General features: G+C 43.9%; 1 pseudogene; it reads right to left on the reverse strand.

Moving 5' to 3' along the window:
* Positions 1 to 1,121: 1,121 nt before the first annotated feature.
* On the reverse strand, positions 1,122 to 3,742 carry LOC105914763 (annotated as a pseudogene).
* Between the last annotated feature and the right edge of the window lie 10,802 nt (positions 3,743 to 14,544).

A 14,544-nucleotide genomic window follows, 5' to 3' on the forward strand; every position in this document is an offset into this window, starting at 1 on the left:
TGCATGCAGTGCACCAGTAGTCCGCTCCTTACACTACATAGGACCTACAATATGTACACCTATGTTCCTCCTCATGCACATCATTGATGATCTCTTCTATATTCACCACTTGGTTCACTTGATACTCTTGTTTAGATATGGACAAGTCCGTCTAATCGACAAGTGTCGTCGTTCTTGATCCATGCATATCGCCTGCCAAGGGAATCCATTTATAAAAATAGTTAGGGAGCAAAGCAAGAACACGCATGTATACAGATCGATAAGATTGATGTCCTTGTTGGTAGAGAATAAAGAGGGAGGACGATTGATAGTAACGACTCCTCAAGTTGATGGTCTTTCTGCCTTAAGGAAGCTGGACAAAAGAACAGCATCATTCCTATAATCAAACGAGGCATCTACCTAGTTGCAACCTCTTTCGTTACCGAATTTGCCAAAGGGGAGAGAATCTGATAAAGGAAAAAAGTGAGCAGGAGGCTTGTTGCATATCCTATCTTGTTGGCGTGTCCATGGTATATTTTTGAGACATGGTTGGATATGGAGGCATTTAGATCCAAATACTTGAATGAATTTGTTATTAGGAAACTTGGAATTTTAATTAGATGCTACGAATTTATAAGAAAAATCATACGTTTCAAGGACACCCGGATGACTGTGATCTTGATGTTTGAGATGAATTGCAGACTGAGAAATAATTGCTTATATTCTTTGTCAAGACCCAGTGTGTTTTTTAGGATAATGAAACTGCCTCAAAAATATAGGAAAATTGGAGATGAAGATGACTTTAACTCGTCGAACCTTCTATAAAGTGAGTGTGTTTTAATGATTAAATCATATGTTGAGAACTATGAACAGATTTTCTGTTGACAAATCAAGGTAGTCACCTCGCACGTTCTCATTTTTTTATTTAATTTGGTTCTCTCGCTGCTGCCATTGACTCGTCGTGCTAGTGAAATGCATTGCTAAAAGAGGACTAATGGTAGGTAGGTTTCATTTGATGGAACCTGAATGAACATTTATATTTGAATCTCTGACTTTGGACGGGTGTTTACATTTCCAGCATATTATTGTTATCATAGGCTACGTGATTTGTCGGTCCAACCTCTCAAGGACTTTCTGAGGCATGGTGTGTATATGGTGCATGTTCGTATGAGTTTGTTTAGATATATCCAAAAGTTACATGAGTTTTTAGACTCCGAGTCTCAAATTAGGAAAAAAAAGAAAGCTAAAAAGACTGAGTTTCAAATTTCTTTCATGTCCCTGCTTCAAGCTTGCTACCTTGCTTTATCCATGTACAACAACAATCCTTCATACTTAGAACTCTTGACGCTAAAATCGTCCTACTGCTCTGCTAATCATTATCACGTAGAAATCGTACGGAGTCGATTTGGACAGTGACCTCAAGCACCTCAAATACTTCACCTTAGAACCCTGCACTGGAAATAGGGGCACCTCAACCATGGCCAAGCATGAAAGCCTGGATCCCAGAGCAACGCCTCCAACAAGGATATGACATTGAGTCGTCACCACTGCTCTTCCGGCTGGCCGGACCAGATTTTCACCCAGGAACTCCAAGAGAGGTGGTGCAAAAGTTGCTTTAACAATGCCTTCACGAAGGAAAACGCCATCCGCAGACGTCGTCATTGCCTTAGGTTAAAGAACCACAAACAGCTTTCGCTGGCGACTTCTGCTCCCCATTCGGTGCTGTCTTGAATGCAACGCAGACCTCCGGAGCCCGGACGGCGCAGAACCAACCCGAGAAACGGCAGAGCTGGCCACAAGAGCCTAGCGGAAGGCGGGCCGGGTACCACCCTGGGTAGAGGCTGTCGTCGTCGAGGATGGGCCCCCGGGCCGGGGACGCTTAGATCCGGGGCCAGGGGTGGCAGATCCGCCACCAGCGGCCGGCGGCGGACCATGGCGACGACCTAGGGTTTGCCAGGTGAAATGGGAGCCGCTGGCCGGTCGCCGACGGTTGCAGCGGCCGCCGCTATCACCACACCCCGCCGGTGCTGCCAGATCTGGGCGAGACCAGCTAGAGATGGGCGATTCTGCCCCGCCGCCGCCCTCCTAGCTGCCGCTCGGGCTTCCGGCGGTGGCGAGACGTGGGGGGAGGGAGATGGGGTGGCGGCGGTGGGATTTGGGGTCCGCCTGTGTCGCTCCTGAGGAGCGACGCGGGGGACGGGAGCGACGCCAGCTACTACTCTCAGGTAAGATGGAATCGGCCGATGGATTGTTTTCTGTTCACGGTTGCCATGTGTTATGCAAAGAAGGGTAAAGGAGCACTTATCTGTCGTATGCACTGACGGAGCACGGTGTGCGTGTTTACATGCATTGGGACTGGTGTGTGCTTGTACGAGCGTCTCCATTAGTACTATGTTTTGTCAAAGAAAAAGGGTCTGACTGAGATGCAAAAATTACAATCCGGATGCTACCGCGATTGTTTAAAAAATATGGCATACATGTGACAATAATCCATGTCACTGCCATTTCTACTTTTCATATTTGTCATTCTATTTCCTCCTAAGTCAATTGAACATAATCTCATTAGTAGGCATGGTCATGAACATCTCCCTTTGCTCCTTCTTCACAAATAGTTCAGACGCAATGTAATGTTCATTGCTATCATAGCCGGCTCCACAAGCAATCACAACCTCCACCACTTCATCAATAGAATATTTTCCATGTCTCTTCGAAGCATATTCATTCGCTGAACTTGCCATACTTGTTACTGCTTCTTGAATTAGGAGTGCATTCCCAGACTTCGCCTTCTTGCTACTTCCTTCAACCGGCCTTGCCAATCTCTTGCCACTTGCAGGTGGAGGAGAAATACCAATATCCTCCTCTTGTGTTTCAGGAATGAAAGCATCATCTTGTGGCTCAAAAATTGGTTGCCTTGTCTTGTGTCTCATCAACATTTTCTGTTGCTTCAACATTCACAACATGAGGAGACCAATGATCAATACCGGTAGTAGTGATGTTAGCAAAACACTTGGCTAATTCATCTTCATTCTCAAGGCCCTTCTTTTTAAACTTTCCACAACCCGGAATGTCCTGAAATAAGCAAAACAACACATATTATTATAAGTATTACCAACAAAACAACACATATTATTATAAGTATTACCAACAAAATTGACATATGCAAAACAAATATATCAAAATTTTTGAACCAACTTACAGCTCCAGTTTTTTTCCACCATTCATCATCCATAGCAATAGTCTTGTTTATAGGGTCCTAACCAGTCCCTGTTTGCCTCATCATTAGTTTCTTCCATACCTTGAAATCTTCCTTCAACTTGTCCCATTTATTCTTGATCAGACCCTTGGTAGCCACAACTCCGATCCTATCTTTTAACCCTTTCTCAACCTCAGCATAACCAAGTGCAGTTAAGTGTGTGTTTGGCCGATTTCCTTTTCCAACTTATTCGGCAAATAACATACAGAGCACCCGAATGTTCTTCGAGTTCCAATCAATTTCAGGCATCTATCCAACTCACAAATTTTATATTAGAAGGCATTAATCTACTTCACTTAAATGGTACTGTCCATATTTTTCTAATACAGACAACAAATAGAATCAATTTTGCATGTACTCTACTGTAATCTAGGATTGCAACAACAAATCATCTAATTTTGACTATGAAATGAACTAGGCATACAAAACAAATCAATTTTTGAGATCAAAACTGAAAAAACAAAAAAAATCACTATGTTGCTGCTCCTGTTGAAGTTCAGGCACCCACGGTTCAGGGCACCGGTCGCCGGAGGGGGTCCAGCAGCCGGCGGGGGTCAAGCGGCCAGCGGGAGGGGTAGCAGGTGGGGGAGAGGGGCACCAGATGGGAAAAACGAAAGGAGGACGGTCGGGGGTCGCCGTTTGGGAGGCCGGCGTGGACGACGATGGCCGACGGCGGGGGTAGACGGCGGCCATGGGGGATTGGCGGCGGCTAAACCCTAGGCGGCGGCGTCCCGTGGGCGCGAGGTAGAGGCGCGGGGAGGGGAGTCGCGGCGCGGGGAGGGGGTCTCAGGAGAAAATAGATGTGAATTGTTTTTTGTGTAATCGGTGGCATTAGTGGGTAATTACTCACCAACTTCATGAGGAGGTTCATATTGGGTGGTTTTGGAGCTGCAAAAGAGGTGCTCCAAAACTCCACTCTCATTTGCACTACTGATCCATGGAGTTGGCAGCTCCATGGAGTTTTGGAGCTGGGGTGTTTGGCTGGAAAATTGGCTGGAGTTGCTGGAGTTCAGCTCCAGAGCCATGCCAAACACCCCTATGCGTGCAATAAAATGGAAATTTGGCTACAAGTAGCAGTTGTACTATTTTGACAAAATTTGCGTGCGTAGTTACCCTAGGTGTACTAGTAATTTACGCGCGCCCATGCGCGCAGCTGAATGTATAAGTGAAACGTAAGTCAATGTCGATTAGGGTATATGATGAAGATGATACATTTTATTATAGATATAAATGTATACATATTGTAGAATACATTACAGAAGCTTATGATGTAGGTGACTATGTGCTGATACATATTTATGTAAAAGATTTCATATATAAAGACATACATAATAATATCCATATATATGGAGATGGTAGGATTGTCTCTCCATGTTGGAGTAGCAATAGGTTTCTAGATGCCAAATTACATTCTTGCTATGTAGTCATGGAATCATAATACAATCTTGATAGGCAGACATAATGTATAATAATACTTAGTTTGATGATAGCTGAGTCTAAAGGGCGGTGAATATTTTACAATGCAAGGTGAGTGATAGGATTATAGAGTACTTTTTAACACTACCGAAGTACTGGATGCAGCAGCACAAGGGTAACTGGCATCCTTGGGGGAATGGTTCTTGTCCTTGGGGGACCAGGGAATGGTTCTTGCCTTTTTCAGGTTCGTGAAGTGTGAACTATATAGGTGCAAACAGTAAGATAATGATAAGATGAAATCAATTAGCATATGGAATCAAATAGCATGAGTAGAGTGACACCAAATTGAAATAAGAAGATACCTTTATGAATATTTGGATTGTTACACTAGCATTTGTGTTTCCATTCATTGGTTCATGGTCCGAATCTGTAAGGTATGTAATCAGTAAAAAAAATGTACTGACTAAGAAATAATAATGAGTTTCTATTGGGACCAAAGAAGATAAGTTGTTTTGTTTGTACATACCCAGAGTCTTGTAATCATTAGGACCAAATGAAATGTCGAAGTTGTATCCACAGAAAGTTGTGTTCTTGTTTAGCGGCATGTTCCACATTTCCTCCGGTTCTTTTTTCTTCTGTTGTAAGGTAGAATAAGGAAAGAAGGTAAGTGTACCGTGTGAGTTGCTATGAATTATTGGTGTGGTGCATATTTTTTTTATCTATATGTGTTTGGGGGGGTAGAGGGGATTGTGAGTGCCTTACCTCTCACTTGCTCTTCAAAGGATTCTTTTACTACATAAGGATCCTCAAAAAAGGTCTGTTATGTAAAGTTGGAAATTATTAGAATTAAGTGGAGTTAGCTATATAATAATGAGATACTGTTGGCATCAAGTATCAGAGTGGTTATGCTTACCTGGATATATGTTACCTGATGAGTCATTGATGTTAGTTCCTATGGATGGGTCTTCTGCCCATTGTGTGATGTCGTTTTTTCCAGGCTCAATGTGAAGGCTTGTGTGGGAATGAATGAAGATTTTTGCCATGGTGATAAGGTAGACCTTAAATCCCGATAGTAGGAATTGTTGTTGTGCTTTGTGCATATCCAATGGCAGTACAAATTCCAGTGTCTTCATTAAAGTCGTAGCTCTGTATGTTGCAATAGGGCAGCAAAAGAGTATCAAGGGATTCTTTTACGGATGCTTGTGGAGGAATGCCTTCAATGTTAACTATGACCATGGTGTTGTATGGAATTTTCTGACAGCGGTATTGGTTTGTCCATAGTGAGAGACTAAGGACTAGAAAATATGGCTCTTGTACTGGTCAAGAACCCTCTCTAGGACCGGTTGGCCAACCGGTATTGACCAAGCGGTACCAGAAGGGGTCCCTCTAGTGCCGGATTGAAATAACCGTTACCAGAGGGTATTAAAAAATAAAAAAAATCGAATCCCCCCATCAGCCCCACCAGCTCCTCCTCCACCCCCGCCGCCCCTCCTCCCCCACCCCCACCGGCTATGGAAGGAGATCAAATTTGAGTTCGAAGAAAAATCTTGGAATTCAAGAACGAATATTGATTCCAACCCCGCCACCAGCTCCTCCTCCTCCTCCTCCCCCCACCGCCATCGGCTCCTCCTCCTCCCCCCACCACCACCGGCTCCTCCACCTCCAACCCCGCCGCCGGCCCCTCCTCCCCCACCCCGCCGGCTCCTCCTCCCCCCACAGTTGCCGGCTCCTCCTCCTCCAACCCCATCGTCGGCTCCTCCTCCTCCCCCCACCGCCGCCGGCTCCTCCACCTCCAACCGCACCGCCAACTCCACAGATCCGCCCCGCCGGCCCTGGCCCCGCCGCCGCCGTCCCGCTGCTGTGAGCGAGCTAGTGAGAGAGCTGAGGGAGAGGGAGAGAGGAAGAGGAGAGAGTGAGGAAAGGGAGAGAGTATTGAGAGAGGGAGAGAGAGGAAAGGGAGAAAGTGCTGAGGAAAGGGAGGGAGCGCTAAGGGCCGAGCAACGAGCACGGATAAGGACGGAGGAGCAGAGTGCGGGGAGGTTCCAAAAAAATCAAGTGTGGGTGGGCGTGTGGGATGGGGCTCTAGTACCGGATGGTGGTTCCATCCAGTACTTCCATCTGGTACTAGAGGGTACCGGATGGAGCCTCCACCCGGTACTAAATCTCTAGTACCGGATGGAGCCTCCACCCGGTACTAGAGGGCCTCCGAGGGCTCCCCACTTTGGAACCGGTACTAATGCTAACATTAGTATCAAGTCCAAATGTAACCGGTACTAAGGCTAGGGATGAGAGGTTAGTTTTCTAGTAGTGTTTTATGGTTCTATGAGACAAGACAGTTTCTTATATATGTGGTGTGGGGAAGTAGAGGATGAAATATGGTGGGAAATTTGCTATTTTGGTTGCCTAGGCTGATGCGCCACACTTGTTTTACACAGCTAGGTAGATGTCTTTTAGAAGGGGTTTAGCTCTGGATGGGTTTATCGGGCTGGCTATAAGAGCATTGGAAAGTTCTTGTTCTTTTTTCTTCATTTCTTCAGTGACTTCGACGTAGCAGACTTGCTGATCCAGTTGAGTGTTCTAGCAAGGAAAGAAAAATGTTATTGTGAGTACCTTTTTTTTTTGTTTTGCAACTTATATGCAATTTAAGAGATGAAACAAAACAAAATGTAAGATGCAGATGTGATATCTTTACCATAGTTGGTTTGAAGTTGGAACGCTGCTGTGTTGTTGAAGTACTGGTGCTGTTCTATCCTTGCGCACAGTTAAGCCCTCTGCCATAGAACAGTGTAATTTTAGAATAAAGGAAAATAATTGCTAAATGTAGCGTTGGTGAGTCAGTGAAATCTAGTTATCTTAATTTGACATAACAGAGTTGATGAAGCAGTCATGATTTCTTTGTTTGTGCAAGAGAGAAAGAGTGCATCTTTTTATATAAATTGTGGATACAATGGAGTATGAATCCTTTGGGTGAATTATTTAGAAAATAAAAATGATCAAAGCCGTATTGGATTCAGAATGGAAATAGATTTACTTAGCAAGATTATTTATTTATGCACTTCTGCAAGGAATCTCTACTTGTGCCTATAGGATCATAGGATATCTACTTAGAAAAATAATTTACATAGCTGTGTTATATGGACTATTGCAGTATTGCGACACCAATCAAATTCGGCATACCTGATCTGTCCTTATTGACGGAAATGGTGATTGCGCAGCTGCCGGCAATAGAGAAGGCGAACCCCACCTGTCCAGCGAGGCCTTGCAAAAGAAGATAAACCAGATCTAATTAGGAAACCTAGAGGAATTGCACTGTCAGACGGATTTAAATAAAAGGTAGCAAAATCAGAAGCAGGCTGCGCAAAAGATTAGATCGAATGGGGGAAAAAAGGAAGGCAGGAAGCAGAAGAGAAATAAGAAAGGGAGGAACCATCTGCATGGGTGGAAACACTGACAATGGACCCAAGTGTCATGCAAATCTCGCGGCTCAACACTGACAATGAACCCAAGTGTCATGTTTTGCATAGGCAATAGCTCCGATCTGAACTTCTACAAAAAGCAACCAAACATTCTTCAAAGAAAAGGCAACTATATTTGTTTTAGCAATGCCAAACCCTACCTCGACATCCTTAAGACTACATATATAGATAAAATAAATGTATCCACAGAAAGTATCAATTCACTGTAATTACGAAGAAACGTGAGAGGTTCATACATTAATATATATTTCCTATATGTGGAACTCCATCAATTGTATCTAGACATTCAAGTTGAAGAACCGTTCATCTTGACTTTTCTGGTCCAGAATTTGAAATGCAAGAAATATTGACACTGTAAATGGCTAGAAAATTTTCATTAAAAAATGGGAAGTAGAAGATGCATAAAATGGGATAAGAATCTGACATGCCAAACCAAACCATGAATCTGACATGCCAAACCAAGGGATGTTTTGCAGCTCGTACCTTTTGCTTCTCATCTCAGATAAGCATGTATCTGTGTGGCATGTGCATGAACTTGAGCAATTTGCTGCTGTACTGCATGGTTGACATCTATTATAAACTCATATTGCCGATTGTGGCATATCTCTGAAACCTGATTATCCACCTAGCTAAAAATGGATGCAGTTAGTACCCAAGGACTGCACAAGCACAACTGAGCCAAAATAAATACTGAGCAACTTCACTTGCAAAAATGGGATTCGCTGTACTTCCAAAAAAATTTTGATCTAAGATAAATACTAAAAAACTGCATATGAGAAAAGGAGCACTCTGTTTAACTAAGCAATAAAAGACAGAAGCTAACAGGAGAACAGAACATCACTAATCAAAAGGTGAACCACTACCTTTGAGCAAGAGCCCAGAAAATACACTAGCATTAATCTTCACATACTCGTGCTATAACAACGGAAGCAAATTTGATCAGAATGAATCCAACTCTATAAGAGCTGCTGGATGTGTAAAGTTAAAGAATGAGGCAAATTTTACTTCGCAGATGAACAGCACTACTCACTAATACCACAGTGTGGCCCTTTTTCAAACTCGCAGCATACATGAAAAAAGTATATGCATATATCAATAGGTGACCTGAACTCTTGCGAACTGTATAATCAAAAAGTGGATAAATAAACTATTGATTGAAAACTGTCCATGACCTTAGCTTTATATGAATGCTGACACTGTTTAAAGTAGCCCCGAGTTTCAGACAATGATGTGCAAGATGAAATATTAGCACTTGCATATTGGCAACAATGGCAAGGCACATAAATTAGTAACTGGGTTCGATATAATTAACCTACCAATGAGGCAACTGGTTCAGTCAGTATCTGAACTTTTGAAGATATCTCAGTAAAAGCTGATCATGGCCATAAGCACGCCCTGCACAGCCACACCTCCATGAATCTATAATCATAAACAATATTCAGATAATATCAGCATCCTGAGCCTACATCACCAATTAATTCGGATAAGAATATCTAAAATACCCTTGTTATGCAGTCCGAAACTCACAAACATCTGACATGTGCACATGACGTTGAGCGTTTTTGTAAGTACGCAATGTTTACACAATCAAAGTTCGAATCGGATCAGAATATCTACTATTAGCAAGTATGAACTGATAAGAAATCGAAATTGAAGGATTCTATGCACTTTGTTCGAAGTTCAATGCCAAGTTGAGCAGTAACAGACATTTGATCTGAATTTTTTTATCTTTCAATTGTAACTTTGCAGTGTATATGTGTTTTATTGTACTATCTCCGTCGACTTCATATCAGAAGAGGCATCAACAGCTTGGCTAGTGGATTGAGAAGAAACAGAATGAAAACATATAAGCATTTGCCAAACGGATCATCCGGGTTACAATTTTCAGTTTAAAATTTTTAATATAAACTCCCAGTTGGCATGTTAGTTGAAATTTGCTACATCCATTTATATGTTTATTATGTTTAAAAAGATAACCAGGCATCTCTGACATGGATGCCATTCAAAGAAATGGGATCCGAAGAATTTGATAGAATAAAACTAAGACAACAAATGAAGGCCTGTTTAACACACAACCTTGTTGCATCAATAATTTGTAACAACAAATGTGTTTCAAGGTGGCACCAGCATGCATATTGTACTTCAGGCATACATAATTGAAAGGTAACATACAAAGAAACACAGTGTGCCTTACCAAACTTGAGCAATTTCAGTGGAAGTAAGGAAGATTCCTTCGTGTGAACTTGTGAACCTATGGCTGTGTGGCGGAACCACCCAAATTAAACCGGCTTAAGTACGCTTAACCATCCTCTTATCCGTTAATCAGGTCAATACGCACTTAAACGGTGTAATCTGGTAGTCCGTCGGGTCAAGTCCGATTCAACCACTGAACATCTAAATCGAAACCATATGCACAAGTCTCACACGACGGTGAGAATGGATGATACAACAGGGCATTTCAGTTTACAAACATAGAGTACTCATTTAACTTACACACCGAGTACTGATTTCCATAAATAGAGTACACAGAGTTTTGAAATGAGTTGAAATTCGTAGCAGATTACAAATCAGAATTCTGAAATAAAACACAGCGGAAGTCTACACGATTAAACGCCAAAACAGGTACATGACGACATGAGTAGCCTGGCCTCATGTCATCCACCCGAGTACTCCTCACGCCGAGTTCGGGGACCACTCGACCGACCACCCCTCAGGTAGAGGTCGGCCGTCCCAAAAAAGTTGGCACTAAGCCCTGAAAAACAACAACAAAGCAAGGTTGAGTATACTAATACTCAGCAAAACTTACCTGACTATGGTATATACTTAGCCGACTCCTAGTATGAAAGGCTTTTGGCTGAGGGGTTTATTTTGCCAAAAAGCAACTAAGAGTATATACTACTTTCAAGTTTTAGCATCAAATTTATAGTTGAACTTAACCATTCTAGGTGAGCAACATTTGCAAAACTTTTCAAGGAAGAGTAGCAAGTAATTAGATAACAACATTCAGATCATTTCACCATTTCTTCCATTCCACTTCTTACTACGATGTGACCAAGAGATCAAGGTTCTCTTAACTGAGAGTGGCGGCGAATCGGTTTGATTTATAACCTTGCAAGGTGGACCTATACACCCATCATATGACAGGCCCCGTCGAGCCGCATATGACAAACGGTTCCCTTAAAGAGCGATAGCATTTGCGAACTCCTGTGCCCCTCGACTACTAATCCACACCGGTACATCCCTGGGCCAGCAATGAGTTACTGACTAATACACGAATAGGGAACAGAACCAACTCAATCTAGTATTGCGTAATAAGGTACTAGGTTTTACCAATTTCAACTACCTCTTACTTCCGGCAGGTGCATAGTATAGTTCAAACTTGATCAGCACAACCACAATAGACGGGCCTTAACTGACACGGATGGAGTATAACCAACATCACTGACTTCACCTCCTTTCTTCTTCGCCCGGTCTCCAACTTTTCTTCTTTTCAGATCCATTCCCGAGTAGTTTTTCATAACTGTCGAGAGATCCTATATCTCACGAGTGACAGGCAATCACTCGACTTCTATCGTTCCTAATTAAGCATGGCACTTCAATCGTTCTACCCATACTAGTATTCGAGCCTGGGAGTCCTAGAGATCATGCAACTAAGGTTTCATTCAACTCCTAGAAACCTAATGCATAAAAATTAGTACTCGACTAGACATGGTAGTTTTGAAATTAGGGGTTATGCTCCGAGGCTTGCCTTCAGAATCAGCCTTGGGCTCTTCCACTCTAGTTTAGATCTTGTGGTGCTTCCACTTGAAAGGCTTCGAGCTGCTCAATCTCGGACATGGTGACCAACTCGTAGAGACCATCCATTAGTGGGTTATCTACATGACAATGCATATGTATGAGTTGATGAAATACAAGATATATACATAGCATGCATTTTGAAAAGTGCAGCAGCTCAAAACATCGGATTAAAACTCAACGGAAAACACCAAGGCAAAGCGCTACCCATTCGACTACCTATTTCCCCTGAACAACTCGATGGAGGGATCCTCCGACTACTCGGATGACTACCCTGGCCACCTTCTTTGCATTCCAGCGTATCTCCCGACTACTCTTAGCCTTTAGAACAACTCGGCACACACCGCACCGACTACTAGTGGCCCCAAAACAACTTGGAACACACTCCTCTGACTACTTGTGGCTCCGAAACTCGAAACACATTGGCCAGCGATGTTGGCACACTGGCGTCATCGCGGTGGGGCTCTTGACTACCCGACCTACCTATTTGACACAAACTCTTCACTCAGGCACTACTCCCCGTCTACTTACTGCCCTGAAAAAACAAGCCTTAAGCCTACCAGCCACGGACAACAGTGGCTCTCTGGTGGCGAGCTCAGCTTTGGGCCAGGAAACTACCCGAAAACCCAAGAAAACGCAGCACAACGGACAGGAGCTCACCACGGTTCGATTCTACCTTCTAGTTGGAGAAGAAGGGGTTGGAAGGGTGGGAGTCGATGGTGAAGTGAGTTATGGAAGGTGATAGCACGGACGAGTGCTAGAACTCCACTCTCCGGCTCCAGATATCCTGGCGGCAAGGGAGCAGAGAGGCTAGCTGAGAGTGTTGGCTAGGTGGGGGCGGGGCGCGTTGGAAACAATGGAACAGAGCTTGCGGGTGTGGCCGGTGAGAGGAAGAGCTTGCTCTGTTCTAGTTCTTGGTCGTGGAAGGGAAGTGAGAGAAAACGGGAGAGTGAGGCCTGCTTGGGTTGAGACTATATATAGGAGGCAGGGTCATCGGACTCACCTTGGCAGTCAGCGGCGCGACAAGGCGCGTGCGGTGGCGCAGTCAGCGCTACAGTGGTAGGAATGGCATGCAGAGGCGTGGACGATGGAGTGGGCGGCGATGGGATGAGGCAGGATGGCGTGCGGGGCTCAAGGCATGCGAGAGTTGACTTTGGGCGTGGGGGCGGAGCGGGGTGGATGCAGCAGGCGGGCAGGTTTGCTGGGTACAGGTCGGGCAACGATCAGCGGTTAAAACAAAGAGACCCATAGGAGGGAGGAGGAAAGAGGGATAGGGGTAAGCGGTTGCCCATTTTGTAAAACATGTTTTTACCTTCCCCAGAAGCAACTGTAACAACCAGGGAAACAACCAACAAATCTTGGGAGGCTTTCTGTAAATTCAGCCTTTTCTCACAAAGTATTTAAATTGATGCAATGACATGATGCATAATGAAGTTTTTTAATTCTAAAATTAACACCTGGGGTGTTACAGGCTGTAAGCACGAAGTGGACAGAAGCAAACAAGCATTGTTAGGATTAATGAGATGACATAAAATAAAGATATGCTGGCAGAGTATGTAGATCGGAGCATTACAGATCACTTGGGAATTTGGTGCACAAATTCAGAGGGGCTAAATAACTATGGGTTTGAAGCAGCATAGCAGCTCAGTGTGACTTTTGCTACAAACAAATCATCTGACGAGCAGACTATTAACAACAACAATAACAATATAGTCTTTCAGTCCCAAGCAAGTTGGGGTAGGCTAGAGTTGAAACCCAACAAGAACCACAAATCATATTCAGGCACATGAATAGCTGTTTTCCAAGCACTCCTATCCTCAGCTAAATCTTTAGGTATATTCTATCCCTTCAAATATCCTTTTATTTCCTCTTCTCATGTCACTATGAATTTTATTAGACTGAGCCTAGAAGTACCTTACCACTTTAGATAATGGTGGGAAATGGTGCCTAAATATTAAATCAAAAGCACGAGGGTATTGCTATTTTTAAAAAAATCAATAGAAGTTAAGAAAAAATATGTAGAAAATGATAGCTAAAAATGCAAAGGAAATATAACGGAGAGGGACGTACTGCACCTTGCTGCTGCAGATCACTGGCCAGCAGGGGTGTGCTAGGCTTTGTCCTATTGCAGATTGGTGGCTGGCGAGGAAAATCTCAGAGGATTGAACATGCTTGAAGCATGCCTCAGGGAGATTGATGGATCAAGCTGGCAAGGAGCAGTCAACGGAGTGGATGGTTTCTTTTTCCTACTCAGCCCGAAAATCAGAGAGTAGGAGTGGGAGAAGGTGCAGCTGGCCTTTACACCCGCAGCTGCAGCGGGGAAAAATAGAGGGAGTGAAAGCTACTGGTTAACTGGCACAAGGCAAAAGACGGGCTGCGCAGCGTCAGCTTACCGTAGATGGGGCAGTGGCGTAGCTACAGGGTATGCCGGTGGGCCACAGCATACCCCGTAGTTTTCAGCCCAACAGAGGTATACAGCCCATATGAAAAAAAAAAACCAATGCCCTACTGCAGCGATCCTCGCCACCTCGCGATGTTTCGGTTATGCGCATCACATACATATTCTGATGAGCGATCCCATTCGAATATCCGATCATCCGACGTTTGTCGTCCGCCGTCCAGCCG

This window comes from Setaria italica, chromosome VII (assembly GCF_000263155.2).
Source record: "Setaria italica strain Yugu1 chromosome VII, Setaria_italica_v2.0, whole genome shotgun sequence".
NCBI lineage: Eukaryota > Viridiplantae > Streptophyta > Magnoliopsida > Poales > Poaceae > Setaria > Setaria italica.